This window comes from Pseudophryne corroboree, chromosome 9 (assembly GCF_028390025.1).
Source record: "Pseudophryne corroboree isolate aPseCor3 chromosome 9, aPseCor3.hap2, whole genome shotgun sequence".
Classification (NCBI taxonomy): Eukaryota; Metazoa; Chordata; class Amphibia; order Anura; family Myobatrachidae; genus Pseudophryne; species Pseudophryne corroboree.
The window spans coordinates 89,347,081-89,370,296 of NC_086452.1; the positions used below are offsets into that span (position 1 = coordinate 89,347,081).

The following is a 23,216-nucleotide window of genomic DNA, read 5'->3' on the forward strand; positions in this document are numbered from 1 at the left end:
CCACCCAGGATGTCAAGGCCTCAGTTATCCGCTTTGCAGTAGGATGACTGCTGTGATATTTCATCTTCCTCGCAAAGGACTGTTGGACAGTCAATTGCTTGGTGGAAGTAGTAAAAGTGGTCTTACGACTTCCCCTCTGGGATGACCATCGACTCCCAGCAGCAACAACAGCAGCGCCAGCAGCAGTAGGCGTTACACGCAAGGATGCATCGGAGGAATCCCAGGCAGGAGAGGACTCGTCAGAATTGCCAGTGACATGGCCTGCAGGACTATTGGCATTCCTGGGGAAGGAGGAAATTGACACTGAGGGAGTTGGTGGGGTGGTTTGCGTGAGCTTGGTTACAAGAGGAAGGGATTTACTGGTCAGTGGACTGCTTCCGCTGTCGGCCCAAGTTTTTGAACTTGTCACTGACTTATTATGAATGCGCTGCAGGTGACGTATAAGGGAGGATGTTCCGAGGTGGTTAACGTCCTTACCCCTACTTATTACAGCTTGACAAAGGGAACACACGGCTTGACACCTGTTGTCCGCATTTCTGGTGAAATACTTCCACACCGAAGAGCTGATTTTTTGGGTATTTTCACCAGGCATGTCAACGGCCATATTCCTACCACGGACAACAGGTGTCTCCCCGGGTGCCTGACTTAAACAAACCACCTCACCATCAGAATCCTCCTGGTCAATTTCCTCCCCAGCGCCAGCAACACCCATATCCTCCTCATCCTGGTGTACTTCAACACTGACATCTTCAATCTGACTATCAGGAACTGGACTGCGGGTGCTCCTTCCATCACTTGCAGGGGGCGTGCAAATGGTGGAAGGCGCATGCTCTTCACGTCCAGTGTTGGGAAGGTCAGGCATCGCAACCGACACAATTGGAGTCGGACTCTCCTTGTGGATTTGGGATTTCGAAGAACGCACAGTTCTTTGCGGTGCTACTGCTTTTGCCAGCTTTAGTCTTTTCATTTTTCTAGCGAGAGGCTGAGAGCTTCCATCCTCATGTGAAGCTGAACCACTAGCCATGAACATAGGCCAGGGCCTCAGCCGTTCCTTGCCACTCCGTGTTGTAAATGGCATATTGGCAAGTTTACGCTTCTCCTCCGACAATTTTATTTTAGGTTTTGGAGTCCTTTTTTTACTGATATTTGGTGTTTTGGATTTGACATGCTCTGTACTATGACATTGGGCATCGGCCTTGGCAGACGACGTTGCTGGCATTTCACCGTCTCGGCCATGACTAGTGGCAGCAGCTTCAGCACGAGGTGGAAGGGGATCTTGATCTTTCCCTAATTTTGGAACCTCAACATTTTTGTTCTCCATATTTTAATAGGCACAACTAAAAGGCACCTCAGGTAAACAATGGAGATGGATGGATTGGATACTAGTATACAATTATGGACGGGCTGCCGAGTGCCGACACAGAGGTAGCCACAGCCGTGAACTACCGCACTGTACTGTGTCTGCTGCTAATATATAGACTGGTTGATAAAGAGATAGTATACTCGTAACTAGTATGTATGTATAAAGAAAGAAAAAAAAACCACGGTTAGGTGGTATATACAATTATGGACGGGCTGCCGAGTGCCGACACAGAGGTAGCCACAGCCGTGAACTACCGCACTGTACTGTGTCTGCTGCTAATATAGACTGGTTGATAAAGAGATAGTATACTCGTAACTAGTATGTATGTATAAAGAAAGAAAAAAAAACCACGGTTAGGTGGTATATACAATTATGGACGGGCTGCCGAGTGCCGACACAGAGGTAGCCACAGCCGTGAACTACCGCACTGTACTGTGTCTGCTGCTAATATATAGACTGGTTGATAAAGAGATAGTATACTCGTAACTAGTATGTATGTATAAAGAAAGAAAAAAAAACCACGGTTAGGTGGTATATACAATTATGGACGGGCTGCCGAGTGCCGACACAGAGGTAGCCACAGCCGTGAACTACCGCACTGTACTGTGTCTGCTGCTAATATAGACTGGTTGATAAAGAGATAGTATACTCGTAACTAGTATGTATGTATAAAGAAAGAAAAAAAAAACCACGGTTAGGTGGTATATACAATTATGGACGGGCTGCCGAGTGCCGACACAGAGGTAGCCACAGCCGTGAACTACCGCACTGTACTGTGTCTGCTGCTAATATATAGACTGGTTGATAAAGAGATAGTATACTCGTAACTAGTATGTATGTATGTATAAAGAAAGAAAAAAAAACCACGGTTAGGTGGTATATACAATTATGGACGGGCTGCCGAGTGCCGACACAGAGGTAGCCACAGCCGTGAACTACCGCACTGTACTGTGTCTGCTGCTAATATATAGACTGGTTGATAAAGAGATAGTATACTCGTAACTAGTATGTATGTATAAAGAAAGAAAAAAAAACCACGGTTAGGTGGTATATACAATTATGGACGGGCTGCCGAGTGCCGACACAGAGGTAGCCACAGCCGTGAACTACCGCACTGTACTGTGTCTGCTGCTAATATAGACTGGTTGATAAAGAGATAGTATACTCGTAACTAGTATGTATGTATAAAGAAAGAAAAAAAAACCACGGTTAGGTGGTATATACAATTATGGACGGGCTGCCGAGTGCCGACACAGAGGTAGCCACAGCCGTGAACTACCGCACTGTACTGTGTCTGCTGCTAATATAGACTGGTTGATAAAGAGATAGTATACTCGTAACTAGTATGACTATAAAGAAAGAAAAAAAAACCACGGTTAGGTGGTATATACAATTATGGACGGGCTGCCGAGTGCCGACACAGAGGTAGCCACAGCCGTGAACTACCGCACTGTACTGTGTCTGCTGCTAATATAGACTGGTTGATAAAGAGATAGTATACTACTAATATTATATATACTGGTGGTCAGGTCACTGGTCACTAGTCACACTGGCAGTGGCACTCCTGCAGCAAAAGTGTGCACTGTTTAATTTTAATATAATATTATGTACTCCTGGCTCCTGCTATAACCTATAACTGGCACTGCAGTGCTCCCCAGTCTCCCCCACAATTATAAGCTGTGTGAGCTGAGCACAGTCAGATATATATATACATTGATGCAGCACACTGGGCTGAGCAGTGCACACAGATATGGTATGTGACTGAGTCACTGTGTGTATCGTTTTTTTCAGGCAGAGAACGGATATATTAAATAAAACAAACAACTGCACTGTCTGGTGGTCACTGTGGTCGTCAGTCACTAAACTCTGCACTCTCTTCTACAGTATCACAGCCTCAGGTCAATCTCTCTCTCTCTCTCTCAACCCTAATCTAAATGGAGAGGACGCCAGCCACGTCCTCTCCCTATCAATCTCAATGCACGTGTGAAAATGGCGGCGACGCGCGGCTCCTTATATAGAATCCGAGTCTCGCGAGAATCCGACAGCGTCATGATGACGTTCGGGCGCGCTCGGGTTAACCGAGCAAGGCGGGAGGATCCGAGTCTGCTCGGACCCGTGAAAAAAACATGAAGTTCGTGCGGGTTCGGATTCAGAGAAACCGAACCCGCTCATCTCTAGTCATAACCACAGGTTCTAAATTTAGTGATCAATACATCTAGATCATCTGGAATTTTTGATGCGTCACTAGTAATTCTCGCCACCCTCATCATCTGTGACAATGGTAATCCTCGTTTTAAGGACCCCGGGTGGTGGCTCCCTGCCAGGAGGAACGTGTTGCGGTCCACGTCCTTGAAATGGACGCCGGTCTCAACACGGCCCCCACTGACCCGGACCACCACACCCAGGAACTGGATCTCTTCAAAACTATGGGAATACGTGAATTTGATTGTTATATCCATCCTATTTACTTCCTGCATTAATTGTTCAAACGTATCAGTACCCCCGGTCCATAGAATGAAAATATCATCTATGTAACGGGTGTACCTAAGTATATTACAACTGACCTCCGGCCTATTCAAAAACATCAGGTCCTCCATGTCAAACATGTACACATTCGCGTACGCCGGGGCCACTGCCGACCCCATTGCGCAACCGCGCAGCTGTACATAATACTGACTGTCATACAGAAAATAATTATTTTTTAAGTTAACTCAAGTAATTGCAAGAACAGGCTATGATTAAATACAGACCCATCAAGAAACTGATGTAAAAAACGCCTCATCGACGCCAACCCCCCAGTATGAGGGATTGACGTATACAGGCTAGATACATCAAGGCAACATAGTAACGTCCCCTCTGGTACTATTTCAATCTCCATCAATAATTTGATGAAGCTAGTAGTGTCCTTAAGGAAAGATTTCTTCAACAGTAACAATGGCTCTAAAATAAAGTCCAACAATTGAGCGACCGTTTGTAATAGGGATTCACGGGCAGAAATAATCGGTCGGCCTGGGGGGGTAACCATGTTCTTGTGCAGCTTCGGCAACGTGTATAGAACCGGTACCCTGGGGAATTCTTTATACAGTATTTTCTGCAAAGCTGGAGAAATTACACCTTCCTGGACCGCCCCATCCAGAATCCCACGCAGTTCCGCTTGGAATCTTTTGGTCGGGTCAAAAGACAGTCTTTTGTATACATCCGTCTCCCCTAATTGCCTTTCGATCTCAAGCCAATACTCCTGGATTCCCTGGATCACAATGGCCCCACCCTTATCGGCGGGCCGAATGATGATGTCTTCATACCTAGCAAGATCTTGTAATGCTACAGTTTCTGCTCTGGACAGGTTTTTCTGCACTTTACCCGGAGCTGATCTAAACCTATTGACGGAGTCATCTAGTAAATGATTAAAAGTCTTGAGCGAAGGGTTAACTGATGGGGGGTCATATGTAGACCTAGCGGCTGTTTTCATGAACCTTTCAACAGGAGTTCCCTCAGATGGCACAGATTTATTTTGAAAGTGTTCCTTCAAACGTAGTTTACGTGCAAACCTATGATGTTCTCTCCTCCACTCAAACTCATCATGAAGATTCGTAGGGACAAAAGAAAGGCCCCGCTGTAATACCCCAATTTCTACCTCCGTCAACACTGTCTCTGACAAGTTGATTATAGCAGTTTCTTCGCTGCTTTTCATGTGGTTGTACCTTTTGTTTTAACCACCCCTGCGGGTGGCCGCTCTTTTACAGGTTTTTCCACCCCCGGGGGTTTCCCTAAAGGGACCCTCGCCGAGGTACTAGGTTCATCCGACTCCGATATTCCAAAGTCACTGTCACTGTGGCTTAAGGAGGTATCCGTATGATTTCGGGGACGAGGTGCCTCTTTCTGCCATGGCCTGCGTCTACGGCTCTTATCACTGCCCCGACGTGAGGTCTCCCCACCAGATAACCATCTATAAACTCTATTGTCCTCGTAATCATTGTCCACCGTGTGTTTCTTATTCTGCTTAAATTTAAGCAGGTCACGTTTATATTGGTCGCATTTTTGATCGAGTTTCGTTAACCAGCTTATATTGACTGGATCTTCCAACACGACTTTAGCTTCTTGTTTCAGTTTCTCAATTTTTAAACGTGTTAGATCCAATTCACGTCTGGACTCTTCAATTACGAGGATCATTAAGTCCAGGGCACATCTGTTCAGTATGTCGACCCATTTCCTGACAAAGTCAGGGTTGTTGCGGCCAATTGTTGGAGTATTTCTGGAGCGAAAACCTCCTGGGAATTTTTTCTCTCTCGGTAGTATTCCGAAAGGGAAGAGGCATGCAGTAGATAGTCAGTCTCGCATCGTCTTAACTTGAACAACTGAAAGTAGATGTCCTCTATACTCTGTGCACCATCCTTGTCATTTGTAGGTTCATGCAGCAGGATTCCCTCGATTTGCTCAGGAGTGAAGCCAAATACCTCCCCAGGTGGAACAGTAAAATTGAGACAACCCGCCACCTCCTGGGAGGCCGACGCCCCCTGTGGTGCCTCCATTTTCACAGAATGAAGTGCACAAAGAAATTCTTGCCTTTCAGCACTGTACTAATAAGCACAGAAGAGTACAAACGGCACTCACAGGGTTTGAAATAGGCAAAATTGCTGGTCCATTAATTGTGACGTTTCGGAGCTGTTAGCTCCTTCTTCCAGACAACACCAAGCTAAAATAACATACAAACACTTACCCATACAAACACAATGGCCCCGCCCCCCAGGCCGACCGATTATTTCTGCCCGTGAATCCCTATTACAAACGGTCGCTCAATTGTTGGACTTTATTTTAGAGCCATTGTTACTGTTGAAGAAATCTTTCCTTAAGGACACTACTAGCTTCATTAAATTATTGATGGAGATTGAAATAGTACCAGAGGGGACGTTACTATGTTGCCTTGATGTATCTAGCCTGTATACGTCAATCCCTCATACTGGGGGGTTGGCGTCGATGAGGCGTTTTTTACATCAGTTTCTTGATGAGTCTGTATTTAATCATAGCCTGTTCTTGCAATTACTTGAGTTAACTTTAAAAAATAATTATTTTCTGTATGACAGTCAGTATTATGTACAGCTGCGCGGTTGCGCAATGGGGTCGGCAGTGGCCCCGGCGTACGCGAATGTGTACATGTTTGACATGGAGGACCTGATGTTTTTGAATAGGCCGGAGGTCAGTTGTAATATACTTAGGTACACCCGTTACATAGATGATATTTTCATTCTATGGACCGGGGTACTGATACGTTTGAACAATTAATGCAGGAAGTAAATAGGATGGATACAACAATCAAATTCACGTATTCCCATAGTTTTGAAGAGATCCAGTTCCTGGATGTGGTGGTCCGGGTCAGTGGGGGCCGTGTTGAGACCGGCGTCCATTTCAAGGACGTGGACCGCAACACGTTCCTCCTGGCAGGGAGCCACCACCCGGGGTCCTTAAAACGAGGATTACCATTGTCACAGATGATGAGGGTGGTGAGAATTACTAGTGACGCATCAAAAATTCCAGATGATCTAGATGTATTGATCACTAAATTTAGAACCCGTGGTTATGACCACGAGTTGTTGAAGCAACAGGTGCTGGGGATGTCAAGGTCTGAATTACTCAAATCAACTAGAAGGAATGATGAGAAAGTAATCCCCTGGGTGAGCACCTTTACGGTATCAAGCCCCATCATTGATCGGGCCACAAAAGCACTATGGCCGATTGTGAAATCAGATAGTGACCTGACATGTTTCAAGGATGTTAGACCTATGGCCGCATTTAAACGCGGTCGTAATTTAAAAGACAGGCTGGTGAAAACCGACATTTCAGGCAGAGGTATCCCTAGACATCCTAATGCAGGGGTGGGCAATTATTTCAGCTGAGGGGCCACTTGACATTTCCTGTCAGTATCCGAGGGCCACATACAAAATAGCAGCTCGCCCCACTTGCCAAAAATATAGGGACGTGGCTTCATGTGGAAGGCTTCATGTGGAAGGGGTGTGGGCAAAAAATAATACAGATTCATATTGGGCTGCACAATAGTCTCCATTATTCAAATTGCGCCACACAGCACCACTTACACACATTACACCAGGTAGAGCCCCTTTTACACACATTACGGCAGGCAGAGAGCCTTTTTACACATTAACATTTTATTTAGGATAATTATTGTGCAGCAAGCAAATTATCCAGTGTCTTATGGCCCCTGGGGAAAGGTGTGACACGGTGACAGAACATGGTGGGGGTGACACAGTGACAGAACACGGGGGGTGTGACACAGTGACAGAACACGGGGGGTGTGACACAGTGACAGAACACGGTGGGGGTGACACGGTGACAGAACATGGGGTGTGTGACACGGTGGGGGTGACACGGTGACAGAACGCGGTGGGGGTGACACGGTGACAGAACACGGGGAGGGGGGGGGTGACAGTGACAGAACATGGGGGTGACATAGTGACAGAACACGGGAGGGGTTGGTACAGCGAGATCTAAAGATCTCTCCCCCAAACCTAAAAACAGTCTGGCGCCACTGCCCGCACACACAAATATATGCACACTATCACACACACACACACACACACACACACACACACACACACACACTTTCTTTCACTTTTCCCATTAACTTACTGATCTGGCTGGCAGTGGCAGGAAGGATGGATCTGTAGCAGTCTGGCTCTTGTCCCGTGTAGCTCCGCCCCCTGAGGTCCCGTGTAGCCCCGCCCCCTCATTGGCACGTAGTCCCGCCCCCTCATCGGCACGTAGTCCCGCCCCCTTCTCGGCTGAACACAGCCGTTGTCACTGGGGACTCTGGAGGAGGCTGCTACAACGCAGCAGCAGGAGCAGCAGGGGAGAGAGGCGCCGCTGGCAGCTTGGAGGTACTGCAGTGGAGAGCAATGACAAGCAGCTCAGCCGGTCGGGTCGCTTGTCATTGCTCGCTGGTGGGAGGCAGTGGGCCGGGCAGGATCGGTTTGCGGGCCGCATCCGGCCCGCGGGCCGTATTTTGCCCACCCCTATCCTAATGTATACTGTAAGAAACCAGGTTGGTACAGTTGCTTCAATTGCGTTACTTGTCAATATATGTCACCCTGTAAAAGCTTCAAACATCCTCATACTGAGAAAACCTTTGATATTCGCCATGTAATGACGTGCAAGAGCACGCACGTGGTGTATGTAGTTGTCTGTCCCTGCGGTTTATACTACGTGGGACAGACTACCCGTAGTTTTAGGGAGCGTATGGCTCTCCATCGCTCCAGCATTGATCTATCACTATCAGGTAAATCAATTGATCAACCAGTAGCCAGGCATTTTAAAAAGAAGGGCCACCTGTTATCAGAGTTACGTTACTTCATGATCGATCATGTCCCTGAATCTTTACGGGGGGGTGATCGTAGTAAAGCATTGTTACTGTGTGAGGCCAGGTGGATGTTCAGGTTGAACACCATGGCTCCGCTTGGCCTCAATGAAAAAATTAATTGGAACAGTATAATGTAGATATTCGGTATTCCATACACTATGCACAAGACACTATTCTAAATTGAATTATCTTACTGTTTTTGCTAGGTTTCAGCCATTAATAGGGGTGCATCAGGTAGAACTATTTGCCTTGGAGCTTTAATAAATTCATGTTGAGTAATACTCTATTCATATAGCAACACTTGTGTATGCATGATTAATGTTCTCCCCAGGTCGGTGTTTTGTTTTAATAACGTTGTTGTTTGATTAACGTTGGTGTTTTAAATATATTTCAGCTGCTGCTACACCGCGCTGATGGGCGCTGGAGACCGGGTTTCCATGGCGACTCCTGGGTTGGAACGCAAGCCGTGTTGTCTCTATGACAACGCCCGGAAGTACGTCATTGGGATAGGATTCGAATCAGGTGCGGCCAGGCGCGGCGTGCGGCGCTGATTCATGGGGTATTTCATAGGGTAAGTGTTTGTATGTTATTTTAGCTTGGGTGTTGTCTGGAAGAAGGAGCTAACAGCTCCGAAACGTCACAATAAATGGACCAGCAATTTTGCCTATTTCAAACCCTGTGAGTGCCGTTTGTACTGACTTTGGAAAACTATATATATATATATATATATATATATATATATATATATATATATATAAAACGATCGGTGGCACTCAGGGACACAAGCTTGACACCAACAGCATGTCTAGTGTTGTCAACATTTCAATGTTATTTCAACATATGAAAATGTTAAAATAACTTTGAAACGATGACGACAGTAGACATGCTGGTTGTGTCAAGTTTGCGTCCCTGAGTGCCGACTATCGCTATATATATATTATATATATATATATATATATATATATATATATATATATATATATGCTGCCTATGGGCTACATTCTACAAAAATTACCAGGAGTGTCCGCAGTCCGCATAGGTGCAGTAGCGCTGCAGAGGCAAAAACAGAAGTTTAGCGACCGCTTATGCGATCACTTCATTTCTAACACAGGATGAGCAACTTTCGGAGTCCCTGTCCCTGCATGTGTTTTTTTTCTACATTTCTGCAAATACAGGTACACCACCGATTTTCCGACATCCTCGGTTCCAGTGCCTTGCCGGATTATCGATTTTGCCGGATTAACGGTGGAAACTAATTTTGCACCTTCAGAACATTTCTGAAGCAATAAATAGTAAAATATATGCTGCAGTATAATATTAATTAATGAATAAACACAGTAGTGTATGCAAAACTGTTTATAAGCAAAACAGGTATCAGGTAAGTTTTGAACAACCATTAACAGTAAGTGCTCACTTGTGCGTGCTGTGTCTTCCGCCCATGTGCGGTACTTGCTGTGACCTTGGACGCCATAACAGCCCCACTGATGCTTGCTGTGTCACCTGCAGTGTCCGTGGAAGCTGTACCCACTGACACTTGCGCGTATTGCGTGTTACGCCCATGCGCAGAAAATGTTCCGGATTAAAGGATGTCCCTAACCCCCTTTAATCCGGACAAATCAAAATTGTCCGGATTAAAAGAGGTTCCGGATCAACGGTTGCCAGAAAATCGGTGGTGTACCTGTATTAATTTCTTATAACTGCGAGTAGCAGTAACTCATATAGGGCAGATATACTAAGATTTGGAGACTGATAAAGTGGAGAGAGATAAAGTAACAACCAATCAGCTGTCATTTTTCAAACGTAGCCTGTAACGTGACAGTTAGAAACTAATTGGCTGCCGGTGCGCAATCATCAATACTACCCCTGCGCTGTAGACGTGGCCGTCCAGAAAGGGGGTGTGGTCTATTTAAAAAGGTGGGTGGCTTCGTGGGGATATGTGTTTCATCACTCCAGGGGTGATGCCAGATGCTGGCTGCCCCCTGGAAACTGGGCTGTCGGCTGTGTGCAGTGCTGCTGGGTCGGCTCTTCATATATGACAGGTGCCGAGTGCTGTAGGAGGATATCACACTGCGGCTCCTACCACTGCAGAACAGCTGGCACTTTGGTGTCACCCAGTCTGAGGCTGACACCCGGGTGCATGCCACACCCCCCGCACCCGGCTTGTGACGCCACTGTATTAATGCACCAATTTGCTAAACAAACTTGAGTGAATTTAAGTTTCCGCTAAATGTGGCAAATGTATGAAGCAGTGTTAACCACTTGTATAAAGAGGCGACTTGGAAATACACTTGAGAATTGCGCTGTGTGTTACTTATCATTCCCGCCACGGCCTCCTGATATTATCATGCATTCAGTTAAAAATAAGATCTTGCCTTTTGTGAGATTGGGCCTCATTCAGATGTGGACGGAGTAGCTATGGGTGCTGCTTCCTTAGAAGCAGCAGTGATAGCGCTGTATGTAAATGAAGAAGAAGGCATCTATTACAAGTAGACGCCTCCTGCTGCAGTAGTGATCCGAGCTGGGTCCTAGGACACAGTCATCGGATCACTCAGTCATCAACAGGCGGCTTGCAGCACCCAGGGGGTCACGTAAGCTGCTAATTGCAGATGCTTGTCGGAGATCTTGGACTCTTTCCTCCCCCAAAACATTGGCAACATGCCTCCATTTTCACAAACAGAGGCCGTCGCCGCCCTTCCCCGCTCGTGCAAAACGGGTCCTGCACATGCCAAAGTATCGGTACTTTGCAGCATGGGGTGCAGATACAACTGGACCTGTGCCAGCCTGTAACATTATGTACCGCATCAGCACATCAGCACTAGGTAATCAATCAGAGCAGAGGCAGGACAGAGATCGCTGGAGAGGTGAGTTATCGTTACACCTCTGCAGCGACTCTGGTTTTAGTAGTTTTTGGGGCTAAGACATCCTGTATCACAGTGATAAGTATGTAGGATGTCACCTGAGATAAAGGTTCATAATATGTAATAATTGCAAGTATAAGAAATAATAGTTTTATTTTAGCATGTGCACTACAACAACTTAAAGATATATTTTCTGTATATAGTATGGCGACATACTGTAGTATTAAATACAGTGAGGCAAAAAAAGCATTTGGACAGCCACCGATTGAGCAAGTTGACCCACTTAAAAAGATGAGAGGTCTGTAATTTCCATCATAGGTACACTTCAACTGTGAGAGAGAATCTGAAAAAAAAAAAAACAGGAAATCACATTGTATGATTTTTAATCCATTTACTTGTATATTCTTGTGGAAAATAAATATTTGGACACCTACCAAGCAGCAAGATTTCTGGCTCTCACAGACCTGTTACTTCTTCTTTAAGAAGCTCTTCTATCCTCCACTCGTTACCTGTATTAATGGCACCTGTTTGAACTTGTTATCTGTATAAATAACACCTGTCTACACCCTCAAACAGTCAGACTGCTACCTCTCCACCATGGCCAAGACCAGAGAGCTGTCTAAGCACACCAGGGACAAAATTGTAGAGCTGCACAAGGCTGGGATGAGCTAGTCGACAATAGGCAAGCAGCTTGGTGAGAAGAGATCAACTGTTGGCGCAATTATTAAAAAATGAAAGAAATACAAGATCACTGACAATCTCCTTCGACCTGGGGCTCCATGCAAGATCTTACCTCGTGGGGTATCAATGAGCTTGAGAACGGTGAGGAATCAGCCCATAACTACACGGGGGGACCTGGTCAATGACCTCAAGAGAGCTGGGACCACAGTCACAAAGGTTACCATTAGTAACACACTACGTCGTCATGGATTGAAATCCTGTAGCGCCCGAAAGGTCCCCCTGCTTAAGCCATCACATGTCCAGGCCCATCTAAAGTTTGCCAGTGACCATCTGGATGATCCAGAGGAGGATTGGGAGAATGTAATGTGGTCAGATGAGAGCAAAATTGAACTTTTTGGTATAAACTCCACTCGCTGTGTTTGGAGGGAGAAGAATGATGAATGGCATCCCAAGAACACCATACCCACTGTGAAGCATGGGGGTGAAAACATCATGCTTTGGGGCTGCTTTTCTGCAAAGGGGACAGGACGACTGTTCCGTATTAAGGAGAGGATGAATGGGGCCATGTATCGTGAGATTTTGGGCAAAAACCTTCTTCCTTCAGTAAGAGCATTGAAGATGGAACGTGGCTGGGTCTTCCAGCATGACAATGACCCCAAACACACCGCCCGGGCAACTAAGGAGTGGCTCCGTTAGAAGCATTTCAAGGTTCTGGAGTGGCCTAGCCAGTCTCCAGACCTCAACCCAATAGAAAATCTGTGGAGGGAGTTGAAAGTCCGTGTTGCCCGGTGACAGCCCCAAAACATGACAGATCTAGAGAAGATCTGCATGGAAGAGTGGGCCAAAATACCTGCTACAGTGTGTGCAAACCTGGTCAAGAACTACAGGAAATGTTTGACCTCTGTATTTGCCAACCGAGGTTATATTACAAAGTATTGAGTTAAACTTTTTGATTGTCCAAATATTTATTTTCCGCAACAATATACAAATAAATTGTTTCAAAATCATGATTTTCTAATTTTTTTTTTTATTAGATTCTGTCTCTCACAGTTGAAGTGTACCTATGATGGAAATTACAGACCTCTCTCATCTTTTTAAGTGGGTCAACTTGCACAATCGGTGGCTGTCCAAATACTTTTTTGCCCCACTGTAACTGCATAAAAAAACCACAAAGAAACACGGGCTCTTATTGTGGTCTCATATCAAAATTTCCACGGGGAGCCCCATGGCACAGTGGCAGAACTAATGGCGGTATAGTCGGTGCATTGCACTGGAGCTCGCCGTTATTAAGGGGTCTGGAGTTTGTAAGATCATTAGGTCCCACCCCGTGGACTGTCACTGAGGACCCTGAGGAAGCGTTCCGGGCAGAGGAGAAGTAGGAGGGGCAGGGAGGTCCTCCCCTCTCAACTGGTGCCTAAAGAAATTACAGGACCTCTGCTTCATGCAGGAGCAGAGCCCCGTCCCCAACTCTACCAGTTACTTTGTGTTTACACTAGAGATGTGCCCTGGACATTTTTCGGGTTTTGTATTTTGGTTTTGTATTCGGTTCCGCGGCCGTGTTTTGGATTCGGACGCGTTTTGGCAAAACCTCCCTGAAATTTTTTTGTCAGATTCGGGTGTGTTTTGGATTCGGGTGTTTTTTTTTCAAAAACAGCTTAAATCATAGAATTTGGGGGTAATTTTGATCCCATAGTATTATTAACCTCAATAACCATAATTTCCACTCATTTCCAGTCTATTCTGAACACCTCACAATATTATTTTTAGTCCTAAAATTTGCACCGAGGTCGCTGGATGACTAAGCTAAGCGACCCAAGTGGCCGGCACAAACACCTGGCCCATCTAGGAGTGGCACTGCACTGTTAGACAGGATGGCACTTAAAAAAATTAGCCCCAAACATCACATGATGCACAGATAAATAATAAAAAAAGAGGTGCAAGATGGAATTGTCCTTGGGCCCTCCCACCCACCCTTATGTTGTATAAACAGGACATGCACACTTTAACAAACCAATCATTTCAGTGACAGGGTCTGCCACACGACTGTGGCTGAAATGACTGGTTGGTTTGGGCCCCCACCAAAAAAGAAGCAATCAATCTCTCCTTGCACAAACTGGCTCTACAGAGGCAAGATGTCCACCTCCTCCTCATCATCCGATTCCTCACCCCTTTCACTGTGTACATCCCCCTCCTCACAGTTCATTAATTTCACCACTGGAATCCACCATCTCAGGTCCCTGTGTACTTTCTGGAGGCAATTGCTGGTGAATGTCTCCATGGAGGAATTGATTATAATTTATTTTGATGAACATCATCTTCTCCACATTTTCTGGCAGTAACCTCGTACGCCGATTGCTGACAAGGTGAGCGGCTGCACTAAACACTCTTTCGGAGTACACACTGGAGGGGGGGCAACTTAGGTAAAATAAAGCCAGTTTGTGCAAGGGCCTCCAAATTGCCTCTTTTTCCTGCCAGTATACGTACGGACTGTCTGACGTGCCTACTTGAATGCGGTCACTCATATAATCCTCCACCATTCTTTCAATGGTGACAGAATCATATGCAGTGACAGTAGACGACATGTCAGTAATCGTTGGCAGGTCCTTCAGTCTGGACCAGATGTCAGCACTCGCTCCAGACTGCCCTGCATCACCGCCAGTGGGTGGGCTCGGAATTCTTAGCCTTTTCCTTGCAGCCCCAGTTGCGGGAGAATGTGAAGGAGGAGCTGTTGGCGGGTCACGTTCCGCTTGACTTGACAAGTGTCTCACCAGCAGGTCTTTGAACATTTGCCGACTTGTGTCTGCCGGAAAGAGAGATACAACGTAGGCTTTAAACCTAGGATCGAGCACGGTGGCCAAAATGTAGTGCTCTGATTTCAACAGATTGACCACCCGTGTATCCTGGTTAAGCGAATTAAGGGCTTCATCCACAAGTCCCACATGCCTAGCGGAATCGCTCCATTTTAGCTCCTCCTTCAATCTCTCCAGCTTCTTCTGCAAAAGCCTGATGAGGGGAATGACCTGACTCAGGCTGGCAGTGTCTGAACTGACTTCACGTGTGGCAAGTTCAAAGGGTTGCAGAACCTTGCACAACGTTGAAATCATTCCCCACTGCGCTTGAGTCAGGTGCATTCCCCCTCCTTTGCCTATATCGTAGGTAGATGTATAGGCTTGAATGGCCTTTTGCTGCTCCTCCATCCTCTGAAGCATATAGAGGGTTGAATTCCACCTCGTTACCACCTCTTGCTTCAGCTGATAGCGGGGCAGGTTAAGGAGTGTTTGCTGGTGCTCCAGTCTTCGGCACGTGGTGGCTGAATGCCGAAAGTGGCCCGCAATTCTTTGGGCCACCGACAGCATCTCTTGCACGCCCCTGTCGTTTTAAAAAAAAATTCTGCACCACCAAATTCAATGTATGTGCAAAACATGGGACGTGCTGGAATTTGCCCACATGTAATGCACGCACAATATTGGTGGCATTGTCCGATGTCACAAATCCCCAGCAGAGTCCACTTGGGGTAAGCCATTCTGTGATGATGTTCCTCAGTTTCTGTAAGAGGTTGTCAGCTGTGTGCCTCTTATGGAAAGCGGTGATACAAAGCATAGCCTGCCTAGGAACGAGTTGGCGATTGCGAGATGCTGCTACTGGCGCCGCCGCTGCTGTTCTTGCTGCTGGAGGCAATACATCTACCCAGTGGGCTGTCACAGTCATATAGTCCTGAGTCTGCCCTGCTCCACTTGTCCACATGTCCGTGGTTAAGTGGACATTAGGTACAACTGCATTTTTTAGGACACTGGTGACTCTTTTTCTGATGTCTGTGTACATTCTCGGTATCGCCTGCCTGGAGAAATGGAACCTAGATGGTATTTGGTACCGGGGACACAGTACCTCAAGCAATTCTCTAATTCCCTGTGAATTAACGCTGGATACCGGAAACACGTTTAACACCACCGCAGGTGCCAGACCTGAGTTACCTGCTTTGCAGCAGGATGACTGCTGTGATATTTCATCTTCCTCGCAAAGGACTGTTGGACAGTCAATTGCTTACTGGAAGTAGTACAAGTGGTCTTCTAACTTCCCCTCTGGGATGACGATCGACTCCCAGCAGCAGTAGGCGTTACACTCAAGGATGCATCGGAGGAATCCCAGGCAGGAGAGGACTCGTCAGACTTGCCAGTGACATGGCCTGCAGGACTATTGGCTTTCCTGTCTAAGGAGGAAATTGACACTGAGGGAGTTGGTGGTGTGGTTTGCAGGAGCTTGGTTACAAGAGGAAGGGATTTAGTTGTCAGTGGACTGCGTCCGCTGTCACCCAAAGTTTTTGAACTTGCCAATGACTTCTGATGAATGCGCTCCAGGTGACGTATAAGGGAGGATAGGTGGTTAACGTCCTTACCCCTACTTATTACAGCTTGACAAAGGCAACACACGGCTTGACACCTGTTCGCATTTCTGTTAAAATAATTCCACACCGAAGAGGTCATTTTTTTTGTAATTTGACCAGGCATGTCAATGGCCATATTCATCCCACGGACAACAGGTGTCTCCCCGGGTGCCTGACTTAAATAAACCACCTCACCATCAGAATCCTCCTCGTCAATTTCCTCCTCAGCGCCAGCAACACCCATATCCTCATCCTGGTGTACTTCAACAGTGACATCTTCAATTTGACTATCAGGAACTGGACTGCGGGTGCTCCTTCCAGCACCTGCAGGGGGTGTGTAAATGGTGGAAGGCGCCACCTCTTCCCGTCCAGTGTTGGGAAGGTCAGGCATCGCAACTGACACAATTGGACTCTCCTTGGGGATTTGTGATTTAGAAGAATGTACAGTTCTTTGCTGTGCTTTTGCCAGCTTAAGTCTTTTAATTTTTCTAGCGGGAGGATGAGTGCTTCCATCCTCATGTGAAGCTTGTCAGCGTCCGGAGTCTTACCGGTACGCTGGGGCCGCGGGGCTGGCTTCCTTGGCGTTGTGCGGGCAGCGGCGGAGGTGGGCTGCTGCGCCGGATCCGTGGGCAGCAGTAGCGGCGGTGAGGGGGTCTGCTCGTGGTGGCGGGACGCCGCTACAGCGGGTCGCACTTGCTGAACCGTTGCTTGGAGACCAGGGGCAGTGAGCAATGTGGCTTTGCAAAAAGGTCTGCATTACTGGGCGCCGCCATGTTGAAGTTTTAAGCATAGTTCCTGTTTCCTGTTTCTTCCAGCCAATCCAGGGGAAGCTCTCCCTATAAAAGGGGGCTGGTTTAGGACAGGGACGCCAGTGCTTCAAGTTACAACCCTGTTGTAGGTGCTTTAGCCTGTGCTCCCAGGATTCCTGCTGTATTTTGGTTCCTCCTGATCCTGCTTGGTCGGTTCTCTGTTGCTGCTGCAGCCCTGTCGTTTCTTGCCTGCTACTGCCTGTGGAAGCGCTCCTGGAAAACCCGGTCCAGTAAGACTCTTTGGGCACAGTCGGTCCCGGGTCTTCTGCCTCGTCTTTCAAGCCACACTCCACAGATCTCCTTCACCAGCCACGCCTTTGTACCACTGACCACAGCCTGCAGATTATTATCTTCAAGCCTCGTTTTCCAAACCACAGTCCACAGTCCTGGTCTCCAGCCACGTTTTCAACTACCATCCACAGTTCCACAGTTCATCATCTACAGTCTCGTCTTTCAAATCACAGTCCACAGTTCTTCACCTCCAGCCACGTCTTTAACCATTGTGCTTCAGCCTCGGTTCTCTACCTCAGCCCTGTACATAATAAATACTTTCCATTGACTCTCAAACCCCGCCTACGTTCTTCATTGCTCCGTGTCCCATGCGAAGGAACTATATCCAGCCCCCTCATCTGGTTCATTCACAGCCTGCTACCTCCTCGGGCAAATCTCAGCTGCCGGATCCTCAAACCCTGCCAGACGTGACAGTAAGCACTGGCCAAATGGATTCGACGGGTGATCAGGCCTCAGGAGGGGATTCAACTGCAGATATCTGGTCTCGCTTAAGTAAGCAGGAGGACACACAATCTCAAATCGTGCAGTTCATGCAGAGTATGTCCGAACGTCTCGATTCTCTCTGTGTTGCCATGACGGCTCCTCAAGTATCTACAGCTGCTCCCACATTGGCACCTCTGGTCCTGCTTCCTCCTGTACCAGCACCACTTCCACGGTTGCATTTGCCACCTCCCAGTAAATTTGATGGGAATCCAAAACAATGCCGCGGGTTTCTTAACCAGTGCGAAATCCAGTTCGAACTACAGTCGGCCAACTTCCCATCAGCACGAACCAAAGTAGCCTATATAATTTCTTTACTTACCTGGCAAGCGTTGGAATGGGCTTCACCTTTGTGGGAGAGGATGGATCCCATCTTATCTAACTATCCAGAATTCATGGCCACCTTTAGAAGAATCTTCGACGAACCGGGCAGGACTTCTGCCGCCTCATTGGAGATCCTGCGCCTGCGTCAGGGCACGCGTACGATCAGTCAGTACGTAATCCAGTTTGGCACCCTTTCCTCAGAACTGAACTGGAACGAGGAGGCTCTCATTGCAGCTTTCTGGAGCGGTCTCTCCGAAAAGATCAAAGATGACCTCGCAACTCAGGACGTACCTGATAAGTTGGATAAACTAATTTATTTATGCAATAAGTTAGATCTGAGGTACAGAGAATGCTGTATGGAAAGGTTGCGGTCAGAAAGCCCTAAGCCTAAAGTTGTTCTTCCACCAACACCATCATCACTAACTGTGGAAGAACCCATGCAGATTAATAGCTCCCACATCTCCAATGAAGAACGTCAGAGACGGCGACAAGGGAACCTCTGCCTGTATTGTGGTGCATCTGATCACTTTGTTAAAACTTGCAGTCTACGTCCGGGAAACGCCCGCTCCTAGTTTGTGCTGGAGAGGTCAAGCTAGGAGAACTCTCAGAATTACATACCAAGAAAGAGTCTGTCCTGTTAACCCAATTGGAGCTCCCTTCTTCTTCTCTTCTCATCCCTGCACTACTCTACTCCGGAGCCGCCGAAAGCTTCATTACGTCAGTTTTGGTCAAACGATCTGGAATACAAACGGTTCCTTTGGATCGTACCATTTCTGTTACCGCAGTGGATGGAAGTTATATCCCAGAGGGTATTATATCCTTTCGTACTATTCCTCTCAAGATGAAGGTCGGAGTTCTCCATTCAGAAGAAATCTCTTTCCTTGTAATTCCTAAAGCCTCTCATGAACTAATCCTAGGGTTTCCATGGTTAATCAGACACAATCCCCACATAGATTGGCAAACTATGGATGTTCTCTCTTGGGGACAAGACTGCTTTCAGAACTGTTTACCTTCAGTTAGTCCTCTCTGTTCTTCCAACCCTTCCAGCCTTCCTGTGGAGTACCAATCTTTTCAAGATGTTTTCAGTAAGCATGGGGCGGACACCTTGCCTCCGTATCATACTTGGGATTGTTCCATTGAGCTAGTACCCGGTAAGACTCCTCCTCGAGGTCGAATTTACCCTCTCTCACTTCCCGAGACACAGGCCATGTCGGAGTATATACGGGAGAACTTGGAGAAAGGGTTCATCAGGTCTTCTACATCTCCGGCCGGAGCAGGGTTTTTCTTTCTCAAAAAGAAGGATGGGGGGTTGCGGCCCTGTATTGACTATAGAGGTCTCAATGACATAACAATTAAGAACAGATATCCGTTACCTCTGATTCCAGAACTGTTCGACCGTGTTAAAGGAGCTACTGTATTTACGAAGTTGGACTTACGGGGGGCCTACAATCTTATACGTATTCGCCCAGGAGACGAATGGAAAACGGCATTTAATACCCGCGACGGCCATTACGAATACCTGGTAATGCCTTTTGGCCTATGTAACGCCCCAGCCGTCTTTCAAGAGTTCGTTAACGAAATCTTCAGAGATCTCCTCTATGACTGCTTGGTAGTGTATCTGGATGACATCCTCATTTTTTTCTAGGGATCTGAAGACCCACCGGGAACAAGTCAAAGTGTTAACTCGTTTACGAAGGAATCAGTTATTCTGTAAGTTAGAGAAGTGCACCTTTGAAGTACCCACGATTCCATTCCTCGGTTACATTCTTTCAGGGCAGAGATTACAGATGGACCCCGCTAAAGTCCAGGCGATTCAGGATTGGGCACTTCCAGCTACCCTTAAAGGAATTCAACGTTTCCTGGGGTTTGTTAACTTCTACCGAAGATTCATTCAAAATTATTCTTCTGTCATAGCTCCTATAACCGCATTAACTAGAAAGGGAGCTGATCCTGCCAAGTGGTCTCCGGAGGCTTTGGAAGCTTTTTAATCTTTAAAGGAGGCCTTCACGACTGCTCCAGTTCTTTGACAACCCGATCTCAGCCGTCCGTTCTTGGTGGAGGTTGATGCCTCTACTGTAGGAGTAGGAGCAGTATTATCCCAGCTTTTCGAGGACAAGAAGGTCCATCCTTGTGCATTCTTCTCACGAAGATTCTCCCCGCCTGAACAGAATTACGCTATTGGGGAACAGGAACTACTGGCAATTAAGTTGGCCTTTGAGGAGTGGAGGTATTTGTTGGAGGGAACTCAGCATCCAATTTCGGTGACCACGGATCACAAGAACCTCCTGTATCTACAGTCAGCCCGATGTCTGAACCCACGCCAAGCAAGATGGGCACTCTTCCTTACCCGTTTTAATTTTAAACTCAGTTACCGACCAGGTTCCCTCAACAAAAAGGCAGATGCATTATCTCGCTCCCTAAGTTCAGAAGAACCCTCTGACCGTTCAAAAGAGCAATTTATCCTGGAATCCACCTTTTTCTGCAACTAATACCTCTCCACTTCCTCCTCCAGGGAAGATCTTCGTTGCACCAAATCTTCGCAAAAAGCTTCTTACATGGGCTCACTCCTCCTCCTTCATGGGTCATGCGGGCGGTCATAAGACACTTAAATTCATTCAGCGCTCCTACTGGTGGCCTCATCTCAGGACTGACGTTCAGGAATTCGTAGCTGCCTGTCCAAAATGTGCCCAGCATAATAGTCCCAAAGGTCCACCAGCCGGGTTACTCCATCCTTTGCCGGTACCACTAAGACCATGGACGCATATTTCTATGGACTTTATTACAGATTTACCTATGTCTGGTGGGCGGAACACCGTATGGGTCATAGTTGACCGATTCTCTAAAATGGCACACTTTGTTCCTCTGGCTAGTCTTCCATCTGCATCCCAGTTGGCAAAATTGTTTATAGCAGAGATCTTTCGACTCCATGGTCTACCCCAGGAAATCGTGTCTGATAGAGGTCCTCAATTTGTGGCCAGGTTTTGGAGATCCCTATTTCTGCTCTTGGCATGAAATTAAACTTCTCCTCAGGATATCATCTTCAAACGGATGGTCAAACAGAGAGAGTGAACCAGGATCTGGAGACTTTTCTACGTTTATTCATGTCCTCCTCACAGGACGACTGGCTGGACTTCCTCCCGTTCGCAGAATTTGCCCATAACAATCTTTATCACTCTGCCACAAAAGCTTCTCCATTCTTCATTAATTATGGTTACCATCCAAGAGTTCCTGACTTCCAACTTCTGCCTACGCTCGAGGTTTCGGCCGCAGAGTCAAAACTTCGTCAATTTACTGAAGCCTGGAAACAAGTTCACAAGACTTTGCTCAAGACATCCAAGAGATATAAGACCTATGCAGATCTGAAACGAAAAGCTGTACCAAGCCTTAAGGTATGAGATCGGGTTTGGGTTTCCACACGTAACCTAAGATTAAAGGTTCCTACAAAAAAGTTTGCTCCCAGATTTATTGGGCCTTACCCAATCGAAAGAGTGTTGAATCCTGTGGCTTACAAAGTGAAATTACCTCCGCAGTTAAGAATTCCTAATGCATTTCATATTTCTCTCTTAAAACCACTGGTACTTAATCGGTTCAGAGCCGCTCTGCCTAAATCACCCAAGATCCAATCAGCACATGGAGATGAATTTGAGATTCACAAGATCCTCGATTCTCGCAGACGTTATGGTCACATCCAGTACCTTGTTGATTGGAAGGGGTATATGCCAGAGGAGAGATCTTGGGTTGATGCAGAGGATGTCCATGCTCCAAGACTTCTTCGGACATTTCATGCCAAGTTTCCAACTAAACCACATAGGTGTCCGGAGTCCACCCGCAAAGGGCGGGGTACTGTCAGCGTCCGGAGTCTTACCGGTACGCTGGGGCCGCGGGGCTGGCTTCCTTGGCGTTGTGCGGGCAGCGGCGGAGGTGGGCTGCTGCGCCGGATCCGTGGGCAGCAGTAGCGGCGGTGAGGGGGTCTGCTCGTGGTGGCGGGACGCCGCTACAGCGGGTCGCACTTGCTGAACCGTTGCTTGGAGACCAGGGGCAGTGAGCAATGTGGCTTTGCAAAAAGGTCTGCATTACTGGGCGCCGCCATGTTGGAGACCAAGTTTTAAGCATAGTTCCTGTTTCCTGTTTCTTCCAGCCAATCCAGGGGAAGCTCTCCCTATAAAAGGGGGCTGGTTTAGGACAGGGACGCCAGTGCTTCAAGTTACAACCCTGTTGTAGGTGCTTTAGCCTGTGCTCCCAGGATTCCTGCTGTATTTTGGTTCCTCCTGATCCTGCTTGGTCGGTTCTCTGTTGCTGCTGCAGCCCTGCCGTTTCTTGCCTGCTACTGCCTGTGGAAGCGCTCCTGGAAAACCCGGTCCAGTAAGACTCTTTGGGCACAGTCGGTCCCGGGTCTTCTGCCTCGTCTTTCAAGCCACACTCCACAGATCTCCTTCACCAGCCACGCCTTTGTACCACTGACCACAGCCTGCAGATTATTATCTTCAAGCCTCGTTTTCCAAACCACAGTCCACAGTCCTGGTCTCCAGCCACGTTTTCAACTACCATCCACAGTTCCACAGTTCATCATCTACAGTCTCGTCTTTCAAATCACAGTCCACAGTTCTTCACCTCCAGCCACGTCTTTAACCATTGTGCTTCAGCCTCGGTTCTCTACCTC

At 47.1% G+C, this 23,216-nt stretch overlaps 1 long non-coding RNA gene across 1 annotated transcript in view; it reads left to right on the forward strand.

Annotated features, from left to right (window-relative positions):
- The window catches only part of LOC134956719 (uncharacterized), a 124,850-nt gene that overhangs the window by 57,007 nt on the left and 44,627 nt on the right, over positions 1 to 23,216 (forward strand). Inside the window, exon 2 of the long non-coding RNA XR_010186125.1 lies at positions 9,127 to 9,303. This is a non-coding gene — a long non-coding RNA (uncharacterized LOC134956719). The remainder of the gene's footprint in view (positions 1 to 9,126; positions 9,304 to 23,216) is intronic.